At 43.8% G+C, this 8,070-nt stretch overlaps 1 pseudogene across 1 annotated transcript; it reads left to right on the top strand.

Moving 5' to 3' along the window:
• Positions 1 to 780: 780 nt before the first annotated feature.
• Positions 781 to 2,567, top strand: LOC105524088 (annotated as a pseudogene). Its single transcript, XR_001003694.1, has one exon. The product of XR_001003694.1 is annotated as a methionine adenosyltransferase 2 subunit beta pseudogene (transcript).
• The last annotated feature ends 5,503 nt before the right edge of the window (positions 2,568 to 8,070 follow it).

Genomic DNA, 8,070 nt, shown 5'->3' with positions numbered 1-8,070 from the left:
CTCCCATTATTATTGTGTGGGAGTCTAAGTCTCTTTGTAGGTCTCTAAGGACTTGCCTTATGAATCTGGGTGCTCCTATATTGGGTGTATATATATTTAGGATAGTTAGCTCTTCTTGTTGAATTGATCCCTTTACCATTATGTAATGGCCTTCTTTGTCTCTTCTGATCTTTGTTGGTTTAAAGTCTGTTTTATCAGAGACTAGGATTGCAACCCCTGCTTTTTTTTTGTTTTCCATTTGCTTGGTAGATCTTCCTCCATCCCTTTATTTTGAGCCTATATGTATCTGCATATGAGATGGGTCTCCTGAATACAGCATACTGATGGGCCTTGACTCTTTATCCAACTTGCCAGTCTGTGGCTTTTACTTGATGCATTTAGCCCATTTACATTTAAGGTTAATATTGTTATATGTGAATTTGATCCTGTCATTATGATGTTAGCTGGTTATTTTGCTCATTAGTTGATGCAGTTTCTTCCTAGAATTGATGGTCTTTACAATTTGGCATGTTTTTGCAGTGGCTTGTACTGGTTGTTCCTTCCCATGTTTAGTGCTTCCTTCAGGAGCTCTTGTAAGGCAGGCCTGGTGGTGACAAAAATCTCTCAACATTTGCTTGTCTGTAAAGGATTTTATTTCTTCTTCACTTATGAAGCTTAGTTTGGCTGGATATGAAATTCTGGGTTGAAAATTCTTTCCTTTAAGAATGTTGAGGAGGCCTGCATCGATCCTGGGTTGGAGGAGGTGGCGGCCGGTGAGGCTGCGGCGTGAAGACATCGGGCATGGTGGGGCGGGAGAAAGAGCTCTCTATACACTTTGTTCCCAGGAGCTGCCGGCTGGTGGAGGAGGAAGTTAACATCCCTAATAAGAGGGTTCTGGTTACTGGTGCCACTGGGCTTCTTGGCAGAGCTGTACACAAATAATTTCAGCAGAATAATTGGCATGCTGTTGGCTGTGGTTTTAGAAGAGCAAGACCAAAATTTGAACAGGTTAATCTGTTGGATTCTAATGCAGTTCATCACATCATTGATGATTTTCAGCCCCATGTTATAGTGCATTGTGCAGCAGAGAGAAGACCAGATGTTGTAGAAAATCAGCCAGATGCTGCCTCTCAACTTAATGTGGATGCTTCTGGGAATTTAGCAAAGGAAGCAGCTGCTGTTGGGGCATTTCTCATCTACATTAGCTCAGATTATGTATTTGATGGAACAAATCCACCTTAAAGAGAGGAAGACATACCAGCTCCCCTAAATTTGTATGGCAAAACAAAATTAGATGGAGAAAAGGCTGTCCTGGAGAACACTTTAGGAGCTGCTGTTTTGAGGATTCCTATTCTGTATGGGGAAGTTGAAAAGCTCGAAGAATGTGCTGTGACTGTTGTGTTTCATAAAGTGCAGTTCAGCAACAAGTCAGCAAACATGGATCACTGGCAGCAGAGGTTCCTCACACATGTCAAAGAGGTGGCCACTGTGTGCCGGCAGCTAGCAGAGAAGACAATGCTGGATCCATCAATTAAGGGAACCTTTCACTGGTCTGGCAATGAACAGATGATTAAGTATGAAATGGCGTGTGCAATTGCAGATGTCTTCAACCTCCCCAGCAGTCACTTAAGACCTATTACTGACAGCCCTGTCCTAGGAGCACAGCATCCAAGAAATGCTCAGCTTGACTGCTCCAAATTGCAGACCTTGGGCATTGGCCAACGAACACCATTTCGAACTGGAATCAAAGAATCACTTTGGCCTTTCCTCATTGACAAGAGATGGAGACAAATGGTCTTTCATTAGTTCATTTGTGTTGGGTTTTTTTTTTTAATGAAAAGTATAGTGTGTGGCACTTTTTAAAGAACAAAGGAAATAGTTTTGTATGAGTACTTTAATTGTGACTCTTAGGATCTTTCAGGTAAATGATGCTCTTGCACTAGTGAAATTGTCTCAAGAAACTAAAGGGCAATGTTGCCCTGTTTGCAGTAATTTTTCTTTTTATTATTTTGTTTGTCCTGGCTAAACTTGGAGTTTGAGTATAGTAAATTAGATCCTTAAATATTTGAGAGCCAGGATGAAGCAGATCTGCTGTAGACTTTTCAGATGAAATGCATTGTTCATTCTCATAACCTCCATATTTTCAGGATTTTTGAAGCTCTTGACCTTTTCATGTTCATTATTTTAAATTGTGTGAAATGGTATAAAAATCATTGGTGTTCATTATTTGCTTTGCTTGAGCTCAGATCAAAATGTTTGAAGAAAGGAACTTTATTTTTGCAAGTTACGTACAGTTTTTATGCTTGAGATATTTCAACATGTTATGTATATTGGAATTTCTACAGCTTGATGCTTCCTGCTTTTATAGCAGTTTATGGGGAGCACTTGAAAGAGCGTGTGTACGTGTATATTTTTCCTAGGTAAACATTGAATGCAAATGTGTGTTTTTTTAATATAAATATATAACTGTCCTTTTCATCCCATGTCGCCAATAAGTGATATTTCATATGTGTGGTTATACTCATAATAATGGGCCTTGTAAGTCTTTTCACCATTCATGAATAATAATAAATATGTACTGCTGGCATATAAAAAAAAAAAGAATGCTGAATATTGGCCCCCACTCTCTTCTGGCTTGTAGAGTTTCTGCTGAGAGATCCACTGTTAGTCTGATGGGCTTCCCTTTGTGGGTAACCTGACCTTTCTCTCTGGCTGCCCTTCACATTTTTTCCTTCATTTCAACCTTGGTGAATCTGACAATTATGTGTCTTGGGGTTGCTCTTCTGGAGGAGTATCTTTGTGGTGTTCTCTGTATTTCCTGAATTTGAATGTTGGCCTGCCTTGTTAGGTTGGGGAAGTTCTCCTGGATGATATCCTGAAGAGTGTTTTCCAACTTGGTTCCATTCTCCCTGTCACTTTCAGGTACACTGATCAGACATAGATTTGGTCTTTTCACATAGTCCCATATTTTTTGGAGGCTTTGTTCATTTCTTTTTACTCTTTTTTCTCTAATCTTCTCCTCTTGCTTTATTTCATTAATTTGATCTTCAATCACGGATACCCTTTCTTCCACTTGATTTAATCGGCTATTGTAGCTTGTGCATGCATCAGGCAGTTCTCGTGCCATGGTTTTCAGCTCCAACAGGTCATTTAAGGTTGTCTCTACACTATTTATTCTAGTTAGCCATTCGTCTCATCTCTTTTCAAGGTTTTTAGCTTCCTTGCGATGGGTTCGAACATCCTCCTTTGGCTCGGAGAAGTTTATTGTTACCGACCTTCTGAAGCCTACTTCTGTCAACTCGTCGAAGTCATTCTCCGTCCAGCTTTGTTTGGTTGCTGGCAAGGGGCTGCAATCCTTTGGAGGAGAAGAGGCGCTCTGGTTTTTAGAACTTTCAGCTTTTTTGCTCAGTTTCTCCCCATCTTTGGGGTTTTATCTACCTTTGATCTTTGATGCGGGTGACCTACAGATGGAGTTTTGGTGTGGATGTCCTTTTAGTTGATGTTGATGCTATTCCTTTCTGTTTGTTAGTTTTCCTTCTAAGAGTCAGTTCCCTCGGCTGCAGGCCTATTGGAGTTTGCTGGAGGTCCACTCCAGACCCTGTTTGCCTAGGTATCACCAGCAGAGGCTGCAGAACAGCAAATATTGCAGAACAGCAAATATTACTGCCTGATCTTGAGGAGGATTTTTTTTTAAAGGTAAGAGCCATTAGGACATGCTTCTATGATAATTTAAAAAATAAATAGTAAAAGTAGCTTGAAATAGCAATTGTATTCCTGTTTCTGAGGTAAAGAAGACCATATATATATGTGTGTGTGTATATATTTATATACATGTGTATATATATGTTTGTTTGTTTGTTTTGAGACAGTCTCACTGTCGTCCAGGCTGGAGTGCAGTGGTGCGATCTCGGCTCACTGCAACCTCCACCTCCCAGGTTCAAGCGATTCTTGTGCCTCAGCCTTCCAAGTAGCTGGGATTACAGGTGCATGCCACCACACCTGGCTAATTTTTGTATTTTGTATTTTTTTTTTAGATGGAATTTCACTCTTGTCATCCAGGCTGGAGTGCAATGGTGTGATCTCAGCTAACTGCAACCTCTGCCTCCCCGGTTCAAGTGATTCTTCTGCCTCAGCCTCCTGAGTAGCTGGGATTACAGGCATGTGCCACCATGTCCAGCTAATTTTTGTATTTTTAGTAGAGATAGGGTTTCACCATATTGGCCAGGTTGGTCTGGAACTCCTGACCTCAGGTGATCCACCCACCTCAGCCTCCCAAACTGCTGGGATTACAGGCATGAGCTGCTGTGCCCAGCTTAATTTGTGTGTTTTTTAGTGGAGGCAAGGTTTTGCCATGCTGGGCTAGGCTGGTCTCAAACTGCTGACCTCAAGGGATCTGCCCATCTCAGTCTCCCAAAGTGCTGGAATTACAGGGGTGAGCCACCATGCCTGTCTCACATTTATAAATAATAAAGAAAATAGAGGGCTGGGAGTGGTGGTCCATGCCTGTAATCTCAGCATTATGGGAGGCCAATGTAGGAGGATCGCTTGAGGCCAAGAGTGGGGGACCAGCCTGGGCAACATAGCAAGGCCCCGTCTCTGCAAAAAATGGTATGCACCCATCATCCCAGCTACTCAGGAGGCTGAGATGGGAGGATCACTTGAACCCAGGAATTCCAGGCTACAGTGAACTATGATCATGCCACTGCACTCCAGCCTGGGTGACCGAGCAAGACCCTGTCTCTAAAAAAAGAAAGAAAATAAAAAGAAAATGGAAAAGAAAATTTCCAATTCAGGAATTCTGGTGCCTAAACACCTTTGACCTCAATGATGGGGAAGATCTAAATTCAAGGGATTATAAGAGATGAGGAAGGATATGACTTATTTCCCCCCATATACCTGCCTCAGTTCTCCATAATTACACAGTACATATGAAAATAACCATAGATCTATTCTGGTCACTGATTTTCTAGAAAAAGTTTCTAGACTTTTTCTAGAAACTAACCCGTGGCTAATTTTTGTATTTTTAGTAAAGACGGGGTTTCACCATATAGGACAGGCTGGTCTCGAACTCCTGACCTCGTGATCTGCCTGCCTCGGCCTCCCAAAGTGCTGGGATTACGGGGGTGAGCCACCACACCCGGCCAGATCAGTAATTTTATTATCCATTTGCTCAACAAGTAATTTAATCATTCAACAGAATTCATTCAGCCCCTACAATATGGCAGGGTACACGCATCTACAATGCTAGGTGATAGAGACAAGCTGCAAGGGCCAGGCCTCTGCCCTCACCATGCTCAGTAAGGTGGGAAGTGCTGGACACCTGTGTGAGAACCATGCAAGGCACCTCCCATGGCTGAAACGCAAGAGGTATCTGCTGCAGCCACAACACAGCAGGGCCATCAGGAGAGGACAGTGTGGCATAGAAAGCAAAGAGGGATCCACTGGGAAGAGGCTGTGGCCTCAGCCCTGCAGCACCTGGGGAAGTGCTGTCCCTCAGGAACCTAGGAGGCCCCCCAGAGGATTAGGAAAGGCTGGTGCCGCTTTTGTGTAGGGGTTGACTCTCTTACAACCTGAAGTCTTCTGCCAAACTCTGCAACTGATTTCCAGGAAATCTGTGTGAAGAGTAAAACATGTTACCAGCACAGTAGGTCAACCCCAGGGTGGAGCCCACTGCTCACTTACACAACTGTCATTTCTGCCTCCCCTGGCCCAGCACTGCCTCACTGTGTGGCTTTCACCGGGAGAGAACATCGTGACCTGCCAGGGGAGTGTCTCTGCCCTGGGAACTCAGCACTCCTGCCCAGGTATTATAGAGCCAGGTGAGTGGAGAGGGTTAGGAACACCACTAAGACCTCAGCCTGCTAAACTGCACTTTGAAAATTCAAGCCTTGTTGGACTGAGTGTTAGTGCAGTTTCCAGAAAGGCCTAGGTTACTCCCTGGCACTGGAAGAATCTGATTCAATGTTGATCCAGAATGTGCTGTGATGAATGTTCTCTCTGTATAAAGTATCTCCTATTTCAACAGCCGTCATGGGAAAAAAAATCTATGAAAAGTAAAAGGAGCAGCAATGAGTTAGAAGCACTGCTCAGTCACAGAAAATGTTTCCACCCAAGAAATAATTTTATTCTATTTTGCAAATGCAAATAAGAATGGAAATTTAACATGGTCACTTCCACTGTGGAGCAGGCTTTTGTAATTGCTGCCAAATTCCACAATAATCATAAATGCCTCTCATTCACTCACATGCTAAGCTTGACCCTCACGCGTCCTCGCAGCACATCTGAGACTTTGGTGTCTTTCTCTCAGCTAGAAGCCTGCCATTTTCCAGCTTCTGTTTTGCACAAATGCAGCAAGCTATGCAGCTTAGGATCTGGGTTTAGACAGTGAAAGATTTTGACTTGCACTTTTTCAGCCTGTCATGGAGAGAGCATGGTGAAGGGGCAACTCCTGGAGGGCAGTGGCTTTTCATCCTGTGTGAGCTGAGGCCAGTCACTTAGCTTCTCGGGGCCTCAGTCTCCTCCTACAGGACATGAGGAGGTCGGATAGTAGACTCTCTGAGATTTCTTCCAAAAACCACAACCTATGATTCTTTGAGCCCCTCCGACTGAACTAGGTTACTCCAATGGGCAATAAAACAAAAACATGCTCTCCAGCCTTCTAGTTTTTGAATATGACGTTGAAGAAGTAGAATGGAATCTACCCCTGTGGAAGTCACACCACTGCAGGGCAGGGTGCAGGAAGAAATAGATCTCTAGAGGCCTGACACGCTAAACCCAGAGGCTGCCTGCCACCGGCAGCTGGCACTCAGGGCTGCACAGGGGACTGGAGAAGAGAAGGGCTCCACGAACCCAAGACCCTGTTCAGTCCCCAGCTAGTTCTTTGCTCTGGGGCTTTACCCCAGTTCATAAGATAAACTCCTTTCCTACAAATCCACATAGGCTTCCCAGAAACCAAAGGGCTTTCCACAATGTTTCACATGACTCTTAAACACTGGCTCTGGCCAGGCACGGTGGCTCACGCCTGTCATCCCAGCACTGTAGGAGGCCAAAGTGGGCGGATCACAAGGTCAGGAGATCGAGACCATCCTGGCTAACACGGTAAAACCCCGTCTCTACTAAAAATACACCAAAAAAAAAAAAAATTAGCCAGGCTTGGTGGCGGGCCCCTATAGTCCCAGCTACTCAGGAGGCTGAACCAGGGAGGCAGAGCTTGCAGTGAGCCCAGATCATGCCACTGCACTCTAGCCTGGGGGACAGAGCGAGACTCCGTCTCAACCAAACCAAAACAAAACAACAAAAACAAACAAACAAAAAAACCACTGACTCATCAAGTGGGGGTTCATCAATGCTTTTTGGATGACATGGTTCCACACAACTTCTCAGCTGCCCATGACACCTTTCTCCTAGCCCCAGATTCAACAGTCAGCAGCTTACAAAAAAGATCCCCCTAGTAACTTTATTGAGACATAAGTTACATACAAGTTGTATTGACTTAAAGTATACAACTGGATGAGTCTGGACAGTTGTATACACCATGAAACTACCATCGCCACCAAGATGACAACATTGCCATTGCCACCAAGAGATTCCTGTGCTTTTCTGCAGTCCTGTCTTCCATCCCCTCCTACAGGCAACCACCAACCTGCTTTTTGTCACTACACAGATCAGTTTGAGTCTCTAGAATTTTACATAAATAGAATCAAACAGTATGTCCTTTTGTGTCTGGCTTCTTCCACTCAGCATAATGAGATCTGTTCATGTTGCTTGTACCAACATGTGTTTCTTTTCATTGCTAAATAGTAACCCATTGTACGGATGTACTATGTTTTATTTATCCATTTACCCCTTGGAGGGCATTTGGGTTGTTTCCAGGGCCTATTATGAATAAAGATTCATGTGCAAGTCTTCGTGTGGATGTGTATTTTTCTTTTTCTTGAGTAAATAGGAGTAGAATGGCTGGATCATATGGTAGGTGTATGTTTAAAGAAAGTTCACAGGCCAGGCACAGTGGCTCAAGCCTGTAATCCCAGCACTTTGGGAGGCTGAGATGGGTGGATCATGAGGTCAGGAGATCAAGACCATCCTGGCTAA

The sequence above is a fragment of the Colobus angolensis genome, unplaced genomic scaffold, assembly GCF_000951035.1.
Source record: "Colobus angolensis palliatus isolate OR3802 unplaced genomic scaffold, Cang.pa_1.0 Scaffold49, whole genome shotgun sequence".
In the NCBI taxonomy this organism is placed as follows: domain Eukaryota; kingdom Metazoa; phylum Chordata; class Mammalia; order Primates; family Cercopithecidae; genus Colobus; species Colobus angolensis.
This window is presented reverse-complemented; position numbering and strand designations above follow the sequence as displayed.